The sequence below is a fragment of the Oncorhynchus mykiss genome, chromosome Y (genome assembly GCF_013265735.2).
Source record: "Oncorhynchus mykiss isolate Arlee chromosome Y, USDA_OmykA_1.1, whole genome shotgun sequence".
Taxonomy (NCBI): domain Eukaryota; kingdom Metazoa; phylum Chordata; class Actinopteri; order Salmoniformes; family Salmonidae; genus Oncorhynchus; species Oncorhynchus mykiss.
In genome coordinates this window covers 6,149,257-6,166,942 of record NC_048593.1, presented here as the reverse complement: position 1 = coordinate 6,166,942, position 17,686 = coordinate 6,149,257, and the positions used below count along the sequence as shown (strand labels likewise).

At 51.9% G+C, this 17,686-nt stretch overlaps 6 non-coding genes and 4 pseudogenes across 6 annotated transcripts; all 10 read right to left on the bottom strand.

The window, feature by feature from the left end:
• Positions 1-1,328: 1,328 nt before the first annotated feature.
• LOC118945673 lies at positions 1,329-1,445 on the bottom strand. The gene has a single exon (XR_005040788.1). It is a non-coding gene; the product is annotated as a U5 spliceosomal RNA (small nuclear RNA).
• Positions 1,446-2,012: 567 nt separating this feature from the next.
• Positions 2,013-2,189, bottom strand: LOC118945559 (annotated as a pseudogene).
• A 2,341-nt stretch (positions 2,190-4,530) lies between these two features.
• LOC118945672 lies at positions 4,531-4,647 on the bottom strand. The gene has a single exon (XR_005040787.1). It is a non-coding gene; the product is annotated as a U5 spliceosomal RNA (small nuclear RNA).
• Positions 4,648-5,087: 440 nt separating this feature from the next.
• LOC118945536 lies at positions 5,088-5,263 on the bottom strand (annotated as a pseudogene).
• A 2,304-nt stretch (positions 5,264-7,567) lies between these two features.
• On the bottom strand, positions 7,568-7,684 carry LOC118945671. Its single transcript, XR_005040786.1, has one exon. It is a non-coding gene; the product is annotated as a U5 spliceosomal RNA (small nuclear RNA).
• A 273-nt stretch (positions 7,685-7,957) lies between these two features.
• On the bottom strand, positions 7,958-8,142 carry LOC118945532. The gene has a single exon (XR_005040669.1). It is a non-coding gene; the product is annotated as a U2 spliceosomal RNA (small nuclear RNA).
• Positions 8,143-10,376: 2,234 nt separating this feature from the next.
• Positions 10,377-10,493, bottom strand: LOC118945572. Its single transcript, XR_005040687.1, has one exon. It is a non-coding gene; the product is annotated as a U5 spliceosomal RNA (small nuclear RNA).
• A 432-nt stretch (positions 10,494-10,925) lies between these two features.
• LOC118945535 lies at positions 10,926-11,096 on the bottom strand (annotated as a pseudogene).
• A 5,588-nt stretch (positions 11,097-16,684) lies between these two features.
• Positions 16,685-16,801, bottom strand: LOC118945666. Its single transcript, XR_005040781.1, has one exon. It is a non-coding gene; the product is annotated as a U5 spliceosomal RNA (small nuclear RNA).
• Positions 16,802-17,252: 451 nt separating this feature from the next.
• Positions 17,253-17,430, bottom strand: LOC118945521 (annotated as a pseudogene).
• Between the last annotated feature and the right edge of the window lie 256 nt (positions 17,431-17,686).

Sequence of the window (17,686 nt, the reverse complement as noted above, 5' to 3'; positions counted from 1 at the left end):
AGCTCTCTCCTCCTCTTTTTCTTCTCCTCCCTCCGACTCCTTCTGGTCAGTCTTTCCACCCCCTTCTTCCGGCTCCTCTCTTTCTCGTCTTCCTCCATCCTCCGCTCTCGCTCCCCCCCCAGCCGCAGACGAGTATGACCCCCGCCGAGCCGGGCAATCCCGCCACAGGTGCGCTTCCGAGCCACACCCGTGGCATTTCTTCGGCTCGACGCAATCCCTCGCCTCGTGCTCAGCCGATCCACAGTATCTGCACCTCTTCGTGCTGCACGAGGCGAGTGTGTGGCCGTAGGCCATACATCGCCTGCAGAACGGAGGCTGACGGGCATAGTGTAACGTCCCCCTGTCAGCCCCCAGGGAGAACAACGCTGGAGGATGGAGGTAGCCATCCATCCCCTTCGGGTCCTCTCTGAGGAGAGCCTGGAAACATCTCCTCCCATTCCAAAATCCTAAGGAATCTCTGATGTGCTTTGCTGAGGAGATGTTGTCCAGGAATCTCCCCAGAAAGGCCCTCACCTCTTCGTCCCTCACATAGGGGTTGAACATGGTAACCGTTACCAGCCTGAAGTTTTTCCTTGCCAAGCTTGTTACTATGTAGCTACACATAGGCCTCTCCTTCTCGACTTCTCTCACCTTCCTCATTATCTCATCGTGCTTCTCCTCAGTATAGAACGACACGTCATAAGCAACCTCCAAAGGGTTTTCTTGGAGGCAAAAGACATCCTTAACCCCCACACTGAGCATTCCCATCAGTAGGGTCCTCCCGAAAGCCTCCCTTCCTAATGGCTCCTCTTCTTTGTCCTTCCATGCAAATCTTAGAGTGTTTGCTAATCCAATACCAGGTACTGACGTGTGCATAGCGTTTCTTGCCATCTTCTTCCCAGAGAAAGGCTCTCTCCCAGAAAAGGCTCTTACTCTTTTCTAATAAGAAAATCAGAAAAGAAAATTGCCAATGAAAATTATTCCAACCAACCAACCAACCAACCGAAACTACCGCCCTCCTATCTCCGACCTTCTGACTCAGCGAGCTCTGGGGCACCTCGGTACCAAGCTTGATCTGAGCCAAAAGGCCGAGAAGCGATAACCCACAAATGGAACCCTGAAACCGCCGGACCCCCGGGGGTCTCGACAGACCTCAGCGGGTGGGTTGGCAAAAGCCAGCTCCTCTCTCCCTCCAACCCCCACTCAACCAACCCACCCACCCACCCACCCACCCACCCACCGTTTCCCTGGCAACAAACAGGCAGGTGTTTTTTGGAAAAAGTCGCTAATGCGTCTTTAAGTCACTATCCTGGCCCATCTCTGTCAATTTCCCTTGAAACAAGATACCGGGCTCTGCAAGAAGCAAAGCCGCTCCAAAAATACGTTGAACACGTAAGTGTTCCTCTCCACGGAAGTCTTTAGTAAAAGGCGAAAGGCTTGTGCGTAATGAAGAGAAACCAGAGTCATATGGAAGTCAAGAGGTCGGGGCCCGAGACACACTCTAGGCAGGGTTCCCGCGGGTGCTCCCGGAACCCACTCTTCCAAGTTTTCGAGGGCTGTCTGTGGATAAAAAGAAGGTCACAGAGGCAGAGAGAGAGAGAGAGAGAGAGAGAGAGAGAGAGAGAGAGAGAGAGAGAGAGAGAGAGAGAGAGAGAGAGAGAGAGAGAGAGAGAGAGAGAGAGAGAGAGAGAGAGAGAGAGAGAGAGAGAGAGAGAGAGAGAGAGAGAGAGAGAGAGAGAGAGAGAGAGAGAGAGAGAGAGAGAGAGAGAGAGAGAGAGAGAGAGAGAGAGAGAGAGAGAGAGAGAGAGAGAGAGAGAGAGAGAGACACAATCCTGGCCCCAATTCTTTTTTTTTTTTTTTTTTTCTTTTTTTTTTAAAGTAAAATGGCGGGAAACGGGGGACCCCATTGAAGGGCGCTTCGCCTTTCTTTCAGTTTGAATGTTTCTTTCCTTCTCTTCTTCTGCTAGCTAGCTAGCCTAGCCAGCTGTTTACATAGCTTTGTGAATTTGCATTTTTCCTTGACAACGGGAGAAAAGTGTTGCACCGTTCCCGGAGGTACTGCAATACCGGGTCGATGCGTGGAGCGGACGGAGCAAGCCCCATTTCCGACACCCTGTTCGAAAAATCCATTTAATATGTAGTCCCCCGATGGGGGACGTATCAGATATTAAACTGATAAGAACAGATTTTTTTTTTTTTTTACAAAATATTTTTATTACTTTCCAACAACCAAACAATAATCTTCCAAACTTCAGTCAACTTAAATTACTTTCCAAAAACCAAACAATAATCTTCCAAACTTCAGTCAACTTAAATATACAATCCCACCACACTACAACTAATCATTCCAATACTACTTAATTTTAACCAACTCCCAAAAACAATAGCCAATGACCTACTAACTACCAATATACAGCACCATATTACAGCAATTTCTCACCCAGTGCCCCCCTTCTCTATCTTGTCTGACTGTGACCTTACATCACTCCCATCTCCCACCATCCCCCCTCCCCTGAACACAGCAACAGCACCCGGCACATTCCCCACCCTCAGGTCCATCACCCCCCCCTCTTCCGGACTCCGCTCCGGGGATATCGCATCCATAAATAAATAGTCAGACTCTCCCTCCATCATCCAGGTTTGAGCCATACCCGGGAGGTCAAGCTCGGCGAGGGGTTTAAAGGAGGATGGAGACGGAGCCCACGAGGGCCCCGCTACCTCCCCGTCCCCCCGTTCTGCCCCCCCCCCTTCTTTCCACCCTTCCTCCTTACCACCTTTTTTGGCCTCTTGCAGGGAGGGATATTTTCCAACGGGTTTTGGAAAATTGCGTCACACACCGTGTCTTCCTTTTCTATTGCTAATCTCCTTTCCTTCTCTATCAAACCCCTCACCATCTCTCTCAACTCCTCCATCCTTTTCTTCCCCACTATATTGCCCCCCCACCCAATCGCCCTTCCAGTTCCTTCTCCATCTTGTCCTCCACCTCCTTCGTCTCCGCTGTTTTTCCCTCTGTGCTCTCCACTCTCACCGTCTCCTCACTCTCCTCCATCCTCGTTGCCGTCTTCTTCTTCTTCTTTTTCTTTCCCTTTTCTCCTTCAACCTCCTTCCCAACCTCTATTCCAGCTCTTTCTCCTTCCATCCCGGCCACCGCTTCTTCTGTCCCGGCCACCTCTCCTTCTGTCCCGTCCTCCTCTTCTTCCATCCCGTCCTCTTTCTCTGTCCCAGCTCTCTCCTCCTCTTTTTCTTCTCCTCCCTCCGACTCCTTCTGGTCAGTCTTTCCACCCCCTTCTTCCGGCTCCTCTCTTTCTCGTCTTCCTCCATCCTCCGCTCTCGCTCCCCCCCCAGCCGCAGACGAGTATGACCCCCGCCGAGCCGGGCAATCCCGCCACAGGTGCGCTTCCGAGCCACACCCGTGGCATTTCTTCGGCTCGACGCAATCCCTCGCCTCGTGCTCAGCCGATCCACAGTATCTGCACCTCTTCGTGCTGCACGAGGCGAGTGTGTGGCCGTAGGCCATACATCGCCTGCAGAACGGAGGCTGACGGGCATAGTGTAACGTCCCCCTGTCAGCCCCCAGGGAGAACAATGCTGGAGGATGGAGGTAGCCATCCATCCCCTTCGGGTCCTCTCTGAGGAGAGCCTGGAAACATCTCCTCCCATTCCAAAATCCTAAGGAATCTCTGATGTGCTTTGCTGAGGAGATGTTGTCCAGGAATCTCCCCAGAAAGGCCCTCACCTCTTCGTCCCTCACATAGGGGTTGAACATGGTAACCGTTACCAGCCTGAAGTTTTTCCTTGCCAAGCTTGTTACTATGTAGCTACACATAGGCCTCTCCTTCTCGACTTCTCTCACCTTCCTCATTATCTCATCGTGCTTCTCCTCAGTATAGAACGACACGTCATAAGCAACCTCCAAAGGGTTTTCTTGGAGGCAAAAGACATCCTTAACCCCCACACTGAGCATTCCCATCAGTAGGGTCCTCCCGAAAGCCTCCCTTCCTAATGGCTCCTCTTCTTTGTCCTTCCATGCAAATCTTAGAGTGTTTGCTAATCCAATACCAGGTACTGACGTGTGCATAGCGTTTCTTGCCATCTTCTTCCCAGAGAAAGGCTCTCTCCCAGAAAAGGCTCTTACTCTTTTCTAATAAGAAAATCAGAAAAGAAAATTGCCAATGAAAATTATTCCAACCAACCAACCAACCAACCGAAACTACCGCCCGCCTATCTCCGACCTTCTGACTCAGCGAGCTCTGGGGCACCTCGGTACCAAGCTTGATCTGAGCCAAAAGGCCGAGAAGCGATAACCCACAAATGGAACCCTGAAACCGCCGGACCCCCGGGGGTCTCGACAGACCTCAGCGGGTGGGTTGGCAAAAGCCAGCTCCTCTCTCCCTCCAACCCCCACTCAACCAACCCACCCACCCACCCACCCACCCACCCACCGTTTCCCTGGCAACAAACAGGCAGGTGTTTTTTGGAAAAAGTCGCTAATGCGTCTTTAAGTCACTATCCTGGCCCATCTCTGTCAATTTCCCTTGAAACAAGATACCGGGCTCTGCAAGAAGCAAAGCCGCTCCAAAAATACGTTGAACTCGTAAGTGTTCCACTCCACGGAAGTCTTTAGTAAAAGGCGAAAGGCTTGTGCGTAATGAAGAGAAACCAGAGTCATATGGAAGTCAAGAGGTCGGGGCCCGAGACACACTCTGTGCACTCTAGGCAGGGTTCCCGCGGGTGCTCCCGGAACCCACTCTTCCAAGTTTTCGAGGGCTGTCTGTGGATAAAAAGAAGGTCACAGACACAGAGGCACAGAGAGACAGAGAGAGAGAGAGAGAGAGAGAGAGAGAGAGAGAGAGAGAGAGAGAGAGAGAGAGAGAGAGAGAGAGAGACACAATCCTGGCCCCAATTCTTTTTTTTTATTTTTTTTTTTTAAGTAAAATGGCGGGAAACGGGGGACCCCATTGAAGAGCGCTTCGCCTTTCTTTCAGTTTGAATGTTTCTTTCCTTCTCTTCTTCTGCTAGCCAGCCAGCTAGCTAGCTAGCTAGCTAGCTAGCTAGCCAGCTGTTTACATAACTTTGTGAATGTGCATTTTCCCTTGACAACGGGAGAAAAGTGTTGCACCGTTCCCGGAGGTACTGCAATACCGGGTCGATGCGTGGAGCGGACGGAGCAAGCCCCATTTCCGACTCCCTGTTCGAAAAATCCATTTAATATGTAGTCCCCCGATGGGGGACGTATCAGATATTAAACTGATAAGAACAGATTTTTTTTTTTTACAAAATATATATTTATTACTTTTCAAAAACCAAACAATAATCATCCATAATTCCATCAACTTAATTATCTACTATCAACAAATACAGCTAATCATTTCAAATCCAATAAACTATAACAAAATCCAAAACCCAAAATCCAACAATCTACCGTATACTCCACCTATATTGCAACAAATACTCACCCAGTGCTCCCCTTCTCCATCCCGGCTGCCTGTGAACCCACCTCCACTCCTAAATCCACTAAAACACCCCCCTCAACCACCATCTCCCCTCCACTGAACACAGCAACAACACCCGGCACATTCCCCCCACTCAAATCCATCGCCCCCTCCTCTGGACTCCTGACCGGGGATGTCACACCCCCAAATAAAAACCCCGTCTCTCCCTCCATCATCCATGTATTGGCCATACCTGGGAGGTCCAGATCAGCCAGGGGCTTGAAAGTTGTAGAAGACGGAGCCCACGAGGGCCCCGCTACCTCCCCATCCCCCCGTTCTGCCTCCCCCCCCTTCTTTCCACCCCTCCTCCTCACCACCTTCTTTTGCCTCTTGCTCGGAGGTGTATTGAGCACAGGTTCATCACCTGTAGCGACACCCACAGTGCTTGCCCTCTCCTTTCCCTTTCCCCATTCTCTCTCTACCAGTTCCCTCACCATCCCTCTCAACTCCTCCACCCTTGCCCTCGCCGCTTCACTGTCCCCCCAATCCTTCCCGCCCCTTCGTCCTTCCGCCTCTCCTTCCGGTTCCTTCTCCGTAATCTCCTCCACCTCCTTCCTCTCCACTGTTGTCTCCTCTGATCTCTCCGTCTCCTCACTCTCCTCCATCCTCGTCGCCGTCTTCTTCTTTTTTTTCTTCTTCTTTTCTCCTTCCACCTCCTTCCCTTCCTCTATTCCGACCACCTCTCCTTCTGTCCCGTCCATCTCTCCTTCCATCCCGGCCACCTCTCCTTCTGTCCCGGCCTCCTCTCCTACTATCCCATCCACCTCTCCTTCTGTCTCCGCTCTCTCCTCTTCTTTTTCTTCTCCTTTCTCTGACTCCTTCTGCTCAGTCCTTCCACCCCCCTCTTCCGTCTCCTCTCTTCCTCGTCTTCCTCCATCCTCCGCTCTCGCTCCCCCCCCAGCTGCAGACGCGTATGACCTCCGCCGAGCCGGGCAGTCCCGCCACAGGTGTGCTACCGAGCCACACCCGTGACATGCCTTCGGCTCGGCACAATCCCTCGCCTCGTGCTCACCCGATCCACAGTACCTGCACCTCCTTGTGCTGCACGAGGCGAGTGCGTGGCCGTAGGCCATACATCGCCTGCAGAAAGGAGGCTGACGGGCATAGTGTAACGTCCCCCTGTCAGCCCCCAGGGAGAACATTGCCGGAGGATGGAGGTAACCATCCAATCCTTTTGGGTCCTCCCTGAGGAGGACCTGAAAGCATCTCCTCCCATTCCAAAAGCCAAGGGAATCTTTCTGGTACCTTGCTGAGGAGATGCTGTCCAGGTACCTCCCCAGAAAGGCCCTCACCTCATCGTCCTTTACATGTGGGTTATACATTGTAACCGTCACCACTCTTAAATTACTCCTCGCCAGGCCTGTGACAACATAGTGACACATCGGGCTTTCAGTCTCCAATTCTCTCGCCTTCCGCATCATTTCTTCATATTTCTCCTCTGTATACAAAGTCACATCAAATGCCCTCTCCAAAGGATTATCCTGGAGGCATAACACATCCTTAACCGTAAGCTTCAGCTGTCCCATCAGCAGCGTCCTGCCAAAGGCCTCCCTTACGATCGGCTCCCTCTCCTTCCCCTTCCATGCAAAACGTATGGTGTTGGCAAGTCCAGCCCAAGGGACCGACTTGTGAGTTGCATCCCGTGCCATCTCCACCAGGTAAAAAGCACCCTCAAATAGCTCTTTCCAAAAAGGCAAAACCAAAGTAACTTTCCAATAGACTACCAGACAAAAATACCTGCCAAAACCTATCGCCTTCCTACCTTCGACCTTTTGACTCAGCGAGCTCTGGGGCACCTCGGTACCAAGCTTGATCTGAGCCAAAAGGCCGAGAAGCGATAACCCACAAATGGAACCCTGAAACCGCCGGACCCCCGGGGGTCTCGACAGACCTCAGCGGGTGGGTTGGCAAAAGCCAGCTCCTCTCTCCCTCCAACCCCCACTCAACCAACCCACCCACCCACCCACCCACCCACCCACCCACCCACCGTTTCCCTGGCAACAAACAGGCAGGTGTTTTTTGGAAAAAGTCGCTAATGCGTCTTTAAGTCACTATCCTGGCCCATCTCTGTCAATTTCCCTTGAAACAAGATACCGGGCTCTGCAAGAAGCAAAGCCGCTCCAAAAATACGTTGAACTCGTAAGTGTTCCACTCCACGGAAGTCTTTAGTAAAAGGCGAAAGGCTTGTGCGTAATGAAGAGAAACCAGAGTCATATGGAAGTCAAGAGGTCGGGGCCCGAGACACACTCTGTGCACTCTAGGCAGGGTTCCCGCGGGTGCTCCCGGAACCCACTCTTCCAAGTTTTCGAGGGCTGTCTGTGGATAAAAAGAAGGTCACAGACACAGAGGCACAGAGAGACAGAGAGAGAGAGAGAGAGAGAGAGACACACACACACAATCCTGGCCCCAATTCTTTTTTTTTTTTTTTTTTTACCAGCTGTTTACATAGCTTTGTGAATGTGCATTTTCCCTTGACAACGGGAGAAAAGTGTTGCACCGTTCCCGGAGGTACTGCAATACCGGGTCAATGCGTGGAGCGGACGGAGCAAGCCCCATTTCCGACTCCCTGTTCGAAAAATCCATTTAATATGTAGTCCCCCGATGGGGGACGTATCAGATATTAAACTGATAAGAACAGATTTTTTTTTTATTTTTTTTAATCAAAATATATTTATTATCTTCAACCAAACAATACACTTCCAAAATTCAGTCAACTTAAATCCAAATCCAACAAACTACAAATAATAAATCCAAAAATGAATCAACTATAACCATATCCAAACCAAATAATCAATTACCTACCAACTACCAAATTACATCACCTCTATTACCACTAATTCTCACCCAGTGCTCTTCTTTTCTATCCCGACCAACTGTGACCTCACCTCCACACGTGAAACCCCTACATCACCCCCATTTCCCCCCGTCCCCCCTCCCCTGAACACGGCAACGCCACCCGGCACCTGCCCCACACTCAAGTCCATCACCCCCCCTTCCTCCGGACTCCGAACCGGGGACGTTACATCCCCAAATAAGAAGTCCGCCTCCCCCTCCATCATCCAGTTTCTCGCCATGCCTGGGAGGTCCAGCTCGGCGAGGGGTTTAAAGGAGGATGGAGACGGAACCCACGATGGCCCCGCCACCTCCCCATCCCCCCGTTCTTCCCCTACCCCCTTCTTTCCACCCCTCCTCCTTCCCACCTTCTTTGTCCTCTTAGCCGGAGGTGTATTTGGCAAGGGTTCGTCGTACACATCGTCACACACAGCGCTTCCCTTCTCCTTTCCCTTTCCCCATTCTCTCTCAACCATATCCCTCACCATCCCTCTCAACTCCTCCACCCTTGCCCTCGCCATTTCACTGTCCCCCCAATCCTTCACGCCCCTTCTTCCTTCCGCTTCTCCTTCCGGCTCCCTCTCCATAACCACCTCCACCTCCTTCCTCTCCACCGTTGTCTCCTCACTCTCCTCCATCCTCGTCGCAGTCTTCTTCTTCTTTTTCTTCTTTTTCTTTTCTCCTTCTAAATCCTTCCCTTCCTCTATTCCGACCACCTCTTCTTCCAACCCGGTCTCCTCTCCTTCTGTCCCGTCCATCTCTCCTTCCATCCCGGCCACCTCTCCTTCAGTCCCGGCCTCCTCTCCTACTATCCCGTCCACCTCTCCTTCTGTCCCCGCTCTCTCCTCTTCTTTTCCTTCTCCACCCTCCGACTCCTTCTGCTTCGTCCTTCCACCCCCTTCTTCCTGCTCCTCTCTTCTTTCTTCATCCTCCGCCCCTGTCCCCCCCCCGGCCGCAGACGCGTATGACCCCCGGCGAGCCGGGCATCCCCGCCACAGGTGTGTTGACGACCCACACCCGTGGCATTTCTTCGGCTCGCCGCAGTCCTTGGCCTCGTGCTCCCCAGATCCACAATATCTGCACTTACTAGTACTGCACGAGGCCAGTATATGTCCATAGGCCATACAGCGCCTGCAAAAAGGAGGCTGACGCGCATAAAATAATGTCCCTCTGTCAGCCCCCAGGGAGAACATGGCCGGAGGATGAAGATAGCCTCCCAGCCCCTTCGGATCCTCCCTAAGGAGGGCCTGGAAAGCCCTCCTTCCGGTCCAAAAGCCCATCGAATCTTTGAGGAGCCTTGCTGAGGAGACACTATTCATGTACCTCCCCAGAAAGGCCCTCACATCCTCATCTTTAACATAAGGATTGTACATGTTGACCGTGACAATCCTATAGTTACTCCTTGCCAGGCTTTTCACCTCATAGTTGCACATCGGCCTTGCAACTCCCACCGCTCTCGCCATTCGTAGGACCTCGTCATGCTTCTTCTCTGTGTACAAAGCCACATCAAAGGTGCCCTCCAATGAGCTGCCTTGAAGGCAGAAAACGTCCTTCACTGTCAGCTTGAGAATCCCGATGAGGATGGTCCTGCCAAAAGTGTCCCGTCCAAAGGGTTCCGTCTCTTTATCCTTCCACTCAAACCGCACTGTGTTCCCAAGCCCAATTACAGGAATTGGCTTTTTCCCAGTATTTTGCTCCATCTCTGTAAAGAGATTGGAGCTCTCTTCTCCGCAACAAACCTCTATCGCCCTCCTTGTTCGACCTTCTGGCTAAGCAAGCTGTGAGACACCTCGGTGAAAAGCTTGATCTTAGCCAAAAGGCCGAGAAGCGATAACCCACAAATGGAACCCTGAAACCGCCGGACCCCCGGGGGTCTCGACAGACCTCAGCGGGTGGGTTGGCAAAAGCCAGCTCCTCTCTCCCTCCAACCCCCACTCAACCAACCCACCCACCCACCCACCCACCGTTTCCCTGGCAACAAACAGGCAGGTGTTTTTTGGAAAAAGTCGCTAATGCGTCTTTAAGTCACTATCCTGGCCCATCTCTGTCAATTTCCCTTGAAACAAGATACCGGGCTCTGCAAGAAGCAGAGCCGCTCCAAAAATACGTTGAACTCGTAAGTGTTCCTCTCCACGGAAGTCTTTAGTAAAAGGCGAAAGGCTTGTGCGTAATGAAGAGAAACCAGAGTCATATGGAAGTCAAGAGGTCGGGGCCCGAGACACACTCTGTGCACTCTAGGCAGGGTTCCCGCGGGTGCTCCCGGAACCCACTCTTCCAAGTTTTCGAGGGCTGTCTGTGGATAAAAACAAGGTCACAGACACAGAGGCACAGAGAGACAGAGAGCGAGAGAGAGAGAGAGAGAGAGAGAGAGAGAGAGAGAGAGAGAGAGAGAGACACACACACACACACACAATCCTGGCCCCAATTCTTTTTTTTTTTAAATGGCGGGAAACGGGGGACCCCATTGAAGAGCGCTTCGCCTTTCTTTCAGTTTGAATGTTTCTTTCCTTCTCTTCTTCTGCTAGCCAGCCAGCTAGCTAGCTAGCTAGCTAGCTAGCTAGCTAGCTAGCCAGCTGTTTACATAGCTTTGTGAATGTGCATTTTCCCTTGACAACGGGAGAAAAGTGTTGCACCGTTCCCGGAGGTACTGCAATACCGGGTCGATGCGTGGAGCGGACGGAGCAAGCCCCATTTCCGACTCCCTGTTCGAAAAATCCATTTAATATGTAGTCCCCCGATGGGGGACGTATCAGATATTAAACTGATAAGAACAGATTTTTTTAGAAAAATAATTTATTACCATCTATGCCATTCATACTTTACAAAATCATATTTACAAAAACACCAAACAAAAACAAACCTCAGGGGAGCATCATCCCTCCCCGTCATTCCTAACCTCTACCTTTCCCTATCTCTCCGCTCCTACTCTATCCCCTTATAAATCTCAATCTAAAACCCCCAGCCCTAAACCCCCTTTCCATCTCTCCCGTGCCGCATGTTTCCCCCACTTCCTCTCCTCCCTCTTCATCCTACCTCTTAAATCTCCTTCCACCCTCCTAAATATCCCTTCCACCCCCCAATCTCTCCCTGTCTTTACCAAATTCTGCCTGGCTTCCCACAGCCCCCGTTTAAAGAGGCTTATGAGAAGCCAGAGCAGAAATCTATCCCTATCTGTACCCCTCGCTCTCCCTACACCTCTCTCTAACCTAGCCCATGTAACCACAAAATCCCCTCTTACCAAAACTATCAACACCCGTGCCCTCGCCCATACCACTCCGGCAAAGGCACAGTCCCAAAAAGCATGGCGCACAGTCTCCCCCCTGCCACAAGCAGCCCTTGGGCAGGTGGGGGATCGCGCCAAGCTATGCCGGTACATGGTGGACCGTACCGGCAGACACTTGTGGAGGCTCAACCAATTCAGGTCCTTGAGCCTGTTGTCCAGGCCCCGCGCCTGCACTCCCTCCCAGACCACTTCCGAGATGCCCGCTACAGGCGCAGGACTCCCTGCCTGCCTGACCTCCTCGTACAGGTGCCTGTGGTCTAAACCTACTCGGGCAACTTCAACCTCAGGGTGCGCACGCAACCACTTGGCCGCATGGCCAAAGTGCCACGGCAGCTGTTCCGCCCGAGGACCCGTGTTAGACCACACCATTACGCTTCTCGCTTGGTAGGAGAAGAACACCCGCAGGAGGTAACCGGACGGGTGTATCACCGGATGAGCCAGTTCTGTCAACACAAAGGACACAAAAATTGTGTCCAGCTTGAGGGGGATGTTAGGTACCCCCCTACCTCCCTCCCCGATGGGACAGAGCATGCGTGCCCTGGCGACCCACTCGTACCTGCCACCCCACATGAACTGAAACACGAGCCTCACTAGAGGCCTCCTCAGACAAGCCGGCAATGGGTAGATGTATGCCAAATACAATAGAGATGGCAATACATCCACCTTTAGGACCAGGACCTTACCTATAAAAGACAAAGACCTAGCCTTCCACATTGCTAGCTTCCTCTGTACCACTGCGATCCTCATGTTCCAGTTCAGCGTCGCTGAGCCAGAGGTCTCAAAATGGACCCCGAGAATCCTCAGGGCCCCCTCTCAGAGAGATAACCCCCCGGGCACATCCGTTCTACCGCGCCATCTTCCGAAAAACTTAACGGAAGACTTTGCATGGTTCAGAACCGCCCCCGACGCTCGGGTGAAATCCCCAATGATGGCAAGGGACCTTGTCAGGCACGAGTCCTTGCATAGGAGCAAGGAAGTGTCGTCGGCGTACTGCGTCATCTTAACACGCAGCCCACCGCTTCCAGGGATCAACAAGCCCTCCACCCCTGTGTCTGCCCTAATGGCAGCCCCCAGAGGCTCCATGTACAGAACGAAGAGGAGTGCCGAGAGCGGGCACCCCTGCCTGACCCCAGACGAGAGGTCAAAAACGTCACCCAAGTGACCGTTTACGCTAACTCGACACCCCGCTCCGACATATAATGTACAGATCCATCCTATATACTTCTCCCCAAACCCTAATCTACCTAATACCCTGAATAGAAAGGATCTATTCACGCGATCAAAGGCTTTCGCCTGATCAAGCGCTGCTACCATTAAAGGCAGACCTCTATCTTCAACCCAGGCGATGGAGTCCCTGATCAACTGAAGGTTCCATCTAATTGAGCGTCCCTCTACCCCGCACGTCTGATCCTCATGGACGACGTAGGGAAGTGCTGTGCGCAACCGGTCCGCTAAGACCTTTGCAAGCAACTTGTAGTCTACACACAGCATGGTCAATGGCCGCCAGTTGCCAAGGTCGGTTGCGTCCCCCTTCTTGTAAAGAAGTGACAGCACACCGACTACCATTGAACCCCCCGGGACACCCGTCTCGAGGATGGCCTTCAAGACTTCGAGTACCACCGGTCCAAGTATACCCCAAAACTTGAGGTAAAACTCCGCCGGAAGCCCATCCATCCCAGGCACCTTCCCTTTTCCCATCCTCCTAAGAGCGCTCTCAACCTCTTCTAGTGAGATCTGGGCCTCCATCACGTCTCTAATGTCCTCCGGCAACCGCCGGGACAAGTGTTCTAAAAACACATTTCCCTGCTCTACATCTATTTCCCTTTCCTTAAATAAACCTTGGAAATGATCAGTTGTCACCCTGACCATCTCCTCTGGTTTACTTACTACACTACCATCTTCTTTTCTAACTCCATGCATTACCTTCCTACTCTGCCTTGCCCTAACCGACTTAAAGAACATAGCGGAACAAGTCTCATTATGTTCTAAAAAGCCACTATGTGCACGCTCCAGGAAAGCTCGAGCCTTCAGCTCCTGCAGCTCCCTGAGCTGCGCCTTCAGGGCTGTGGATTTCTCCCAGTCAATCGAACCACCGAGGTTGCCTGCCTCGTACTCAAGTTCGAGCAACCTTTGGATATGATCCACCTCCCTCCTTTCCTCCCTTTTCTTCCTCTTACCATATCCTATAATAAAGGCCCTAATCCTTACCTTTACTATATCCCACCACTCCAACACCCCCTCACACATGGGCCGGAGGCCTTCAAGCCTCCGAAACACCCCTGTGACAGCATTAACAAAACCCTGCTCATCCAGTAAATCCCGATCTAGTTTCCAGTACCCCCTACCGAAGAGGCAGACTGGCGACCCCACCTGCAGGAGCACCCCGTCATGGTCCGAAAAGAAGACAGGCAACAGCCGCCCAGACAACCGACCCAAAGACCTAGATACAAAAATATAGTCGAGCCTCCGCGCAACCCCCCTGGAGTTGCGCCATGTGGGACCGACCATTGCCGGAGTAGTGTGCAGGCCACCATCGACCAGGCCATGGCAAGCCATTAGCCCGGTGATGGCGCCTGCACTACTGTCTCCCCCTATCCCCAAATCTATATTCAAATCACCTCCTATCACTAAGTGCCTATTTGTGACACACAGGGGCGCCAGACAGTCCACCATCTCCCTCCTGTCTGCCGCCACCTGTGGCCCGTACACCCCAAATAACCTATATCTAATATCCCTATATGTGATATCTACACCCAAAACTCTCCCCTGTACTACGACAAAAGTGCTCTCTACAATAACCTCCCTATTCCCAAACAATATCCCTACCCCCATTGAGTGCACCCCTCCTATGCCCCACAACGAAAAACCCTTATCCCACTCTCTCCTAAACCTTTTGACATCCCCTCCATCCCTCAGGTGAACCTCCTGCAAAAAACAAACATCAAAACCCACCCCCTCTAAAAAACTAAAAACCGCCCTCCTCTTAACAAAGTCCCTTATACCCCTTACGTTTAAACTAAACAAAATTAACATAAGATTATCTTATAAACAAACCACAAAATAATTTCACTTTTTCAGAAATAAAACCCAAAACAACCACAAACAACAGGAGGCTCACCTGATGCTCCCCTGGTCCATCACATCCGGTAGGGACGTCTTCCCCTCATCTGACGTCCCCCCGTCCTCCTCCATTACTCCAACCCAGGATGCAGGTATGGTGTTAGGCCGAGTTCCCTGCATCCTGGGTTCCCCACCAACACCCTCCATTCCTTCCTCCCTGAAAACTGCTGGGCCGAGACTAGGGGACCCCACCTCCTCAAAGAGGAGTTGAGAGCCCCCAGTCAAAACGTCCCGAACAGCCTCCAGGGATTCACCTTCCACCAATTGCTGCGGGGCTGCGGAAAAAAGAGAGGATAAATGCATCTTTCCCTCCCCCATCCCTCGCTTGGCTCCCCCCCCCCCTCCTTCCCCAACCCCCTCCTTCTCCCTGCCTGGCCCCTTCCTTTTCCCTTTCTTTTTTGGTGTAGGAGGTAGCGGGGAGACGCCACCCCTCTTCCCCGCTAACTCCTCCACCATTTCCCTCATCTCCTCTACAAGGAAACTAGACATGCTGTCCCCCCACTCACCCACACCACTCACACCCCCTCCCCCCTCCTCCCCTCCCTCCGGTCCTTCATGTCCTGTTGCCCCCTCCTTCTCAGCCCCCTCTTCCTCCGTTGTTTCCCTCTCCAGTCCTTCCACTCCATTGCCTTCATCCGTCTCCTTTCTCCCCTCTTCTCCAGCCGCTGCGTCCTCCTGAGCAGCTGTTCTTTCTGGACCCTTGCTATTGTACGGGCCTCCTCCTCTTTCCCCATCCCCCGCTCTCGTTCCCCCTCCAGCTGCAGACGCGTATGACCTCTGGCGAGCTGGGCAATCCCGCCACAGGTGTGCTGATGAGCCACACCCGTGGCACACCTTGGGCTCGCCACATCCCCTGGCCTCGTGCTCACCCGACCCGCAGATCCTGCACTTTCTGATGTCTTCGCACGAGGCCATGGTATGTCCGTAGGCCATACAACGCCTGCAGAACGGAGGCTGACGGGCATAATACAAGGTCCCCCGGTCAGCCCCCAGGGAGAACATTGCGGGGGGATGGAGGTAGCCACCCAGGCCCTTGGGGTCTTCTTTGAGGAGAGCTTGGAAACTTCTCCTCCCATTCCATATGCCGAGAGAGTCCCTGAGGAGCCTTGCTGAGGAGATATTCTCCATATACCTCCCCAGGAAGGCCCTCACATCGTCATCCTTTACATGGGGGTTATACATATTCACAGTCACCACCCTGAAATTGTTTTTAGCAAGGCTGGTGACTGCATAATATCCCATCGGCTTTGCACCTTCCACGTCCTTTACCCTCTTCATTACCTCTTCGTGTTTCTCCTCCGTGTAGAGGGTCACATCAAAAGTGCCCTCCACCTGGTTCCCTTGAAGACAAAAAACATCCTTCACAGCAAGCTTCAGGACTCCCATCAAAATAGTCCTCCCGAAACTCTCTCGCCCAAATGGCTCCAATTCCTTCTCCTTCCAAACAAATCTTATAGAGTTCGCTTGCCCAATTCCGGGAACCATCCTGCTGGTTGGATTTCTTGCCATCTTCCTGGAAAATGGCGTGATCAGAGAAAACCAAAACAAAAATAACCAGCTCTCTTCAAAAAAGAGACCGTTGAATAGATGTTTGTCTTGAAAAAACTGAGAAAAATTAATTTATAACCCAGTTCAACAAAAAAACCTTTACCGCCCTCCTGGTACGACCTTCTGGCTAAGCGAGCTGTGGGACACCTCGGTGTCAAGCTTGATCTTAGCCAAAAGGCCGAGAAGCGATAACCCACAAATGGAACCCTGAAACCGCCGGACCCCCGGGGGTCTCGACAGACCCCAGCGGGTGGGTTGGCAAAAGCCAGCTCCTCTCTCCCTCCAACCCCCACTCACTCAACCACCCAACCACCCACCCACCGTTTCCCTGGCAACAAACAGGCAGGTGTTTTTTGGAAAAAGTCGCTAATGCGTCTTTAAGTCACTATCCTGGCCCATCTCTGTCAATTTCTCTTGAAACAAGATACCGGGCTCTGCAAGAAGCAAAGCCGCTCCAAAAATACGTGGAACTCGTAAGTGTTCCTCTCCACGGAAGTCTTTAGTAAAAGGCGAAAGGCTTGTGCGTAATGAAGAGAAACCAGAGTCATATGGAAGTCAAGAGGTCGGGGCCCGAGACACACTCTGTGCACTCTAGGCAGGGTTCCCGCGGGTGCTCCCGGAACCCACTCTTCCAAGTTTTCGAGGGCTGTCTGTGGATAAAAAGAAGGTCGCAGACACAGAGAGAGAGAGAGAGAGAGAGAGAGAGAGAGAGAGAGAGTGAGAGAGAGAGAGAGAGAGAGAGAGAGAGAGAGAGAGAGAGAGAGAGAGACACACACACACACACACACAATCCTGGCCCCAATTCTTTTTTTTTTTTTAAGTAAAATGGCGGGAAACGGGGGACCCCATTGAAGAGCGCTTCGCCTTTCTTTCAGTTTGAATGTTTCTTTCCTTCTCTTCTTCTGCTAGCCAGCCAGCTAGCTAGCTAGCTAGCTAGCTAGCTAGCCAGCTGTTTACATAGCTTTGTGAATGTGCATTTTCCCTTGACAACGGGAGAAAAGTGTTGCACCGTTCCCGGAGGTACTGCAATACCGGGTCGATGCGTGGAGCGGACGGAGCAAGCCCCATTTCCGACTCCCTGTTCGAAAAATCCATTTAATATGTAGTCCCCCAATGGGGGACGTATCAGATATTAAACTGATAAGAACAGATTTTTTTTTTTTTACAAAAAATAATTTATTTACACTCAATACCATTCATACTTTACAAACCATAATTCTCATTCATTCTTAACTCACTCTATTTACAAACCCAAATCACCAAACACCCAAACAAAAACAAACCTCAGGGGAGCATCGTCCCTCCCCGTCATACCTAACCAATACCTAACCCTTCCCTATCTTCCCTTCCCTAATCTATCCTCTTACAAACCTCACTCTAACACTCCCAGCCCTAATCCCCCCTTCCACCTCTCCCGTGCCGCATGCTGCCC